Here is a 1,279-nt window from a genome sequence, read left to right as displayed (position 1 = left end):
ATTCGATGGTACATAACCAAAACAACAACATAGCTTAAATTTAAGATGTTTGCGGGGTAGGGAGAGTTCCCCCTGTATGCCAGGATCTTTCTGTTATCTTGTTTTATCCTTGCACTATCCTCATCCCCACTGACTGATGAGATCCTGAGACTCTGAGAGATAGACATACCACCAGTACAGCTGGGATTCAAACCCAAGTGTACTACCTCCAAAGTGCATGCTCTTCCCACTACACCTCCATTAGGCCAACGAATCAGTTGTGAGAAGGACAAGGAAGACTAAGATGATGGTAACTACAAACATATTCAGAGAAAAGCAGGAACAAAATAAGTTGGTGTTACCAGGAAAGGGATGAACTAGGGTGGAAAAGGACAGAAGGACTTGTTTAGGCCACTTGCAAGCTTTTGAGATCCCAGTTGCTACTCACCAAAGTAGGATGTGGAACGTTTTGTGTAGTATGTTATGCCAATTGAGTTTGATGTCCCTTGAGACTATGTTCCCGAGCCCACAGGTCCAACTATTTGCTACCTCTGGGTAGCTGGCTGTGGCCAAGAAGTGACAACAAACTTATCCCTTGTCAGCTCTACTATATACCTGCAAATTCTTATAGAACATACAAATACACTTGTAGAAATATTGTCTGCCAACCCTACACATGGTCTTGGGCACACTGTCCCCTTTATAGACAAACCTAATAGGTCAGCCTATCCACCCATCTATCCACCCATATATCAATGTTTGCCTTCAGTGACGACACAGTACTGTATGTGCAAAAGGGTTCACCTTTGTTGTCTGTACTTCCCATGCACTTCTCTGTGTCTTCCTCTTCCTCAATGCCACCATGTTGATCACTAACATTGGATACATTCCCTTTCTCTTCACCCAAATCAATACTTGTCTCTACCTACCAAGCAGTGTTCCTTCCCCTCCCCTCTCACCCCTAGTAACCAACAAAGAAAATTTCCTTCCATATATAAGCTTTTCCTTGACTTTTTACAATAATGGACTAATAGAATATTTGTCCTTCTGTGATTGACTTACTTTACTCAGTATAATGTCCTCCAAGTTCATCCATGTTATGCAGTGTTTTGCCAATTCTATGTTATTCTTTAGGATTGCATAGTATTCCATTGTGTGTATGTACCATAGTCTAGCTATCCATTCTTCTGTTGATGGGCACCTACGTTGTTTCCATCTTTTTGCTACTGTAAATAGTGCTGTGATAAACGTGGGTGTGCGTATATCTGTTCTTGTCCTGGCTCTCACTTCTTTTTTTTTT

The sequence above is a fragment of the Orycteropus afer genome, unplaced genomic scaffold (genome assembly GCF_000298275.1).
Source record: "Orycteropus afer afer isolate SDZICR_OR568_19922 unplaced genomic scaffold, OryAfe1.0 scaffold00232, whole genome shotgun sequence".
NCBI lineage: Eukaryota > Metazoa > Chordata > Mammalia > Tubulidentata > Orycteropodidae > Orycteropus > Orycteropus afer.
The sequence above is the reverse complement of the archived record's forward strand: the minus strand, read 5'-3'. Positions refer to the sequence as shown.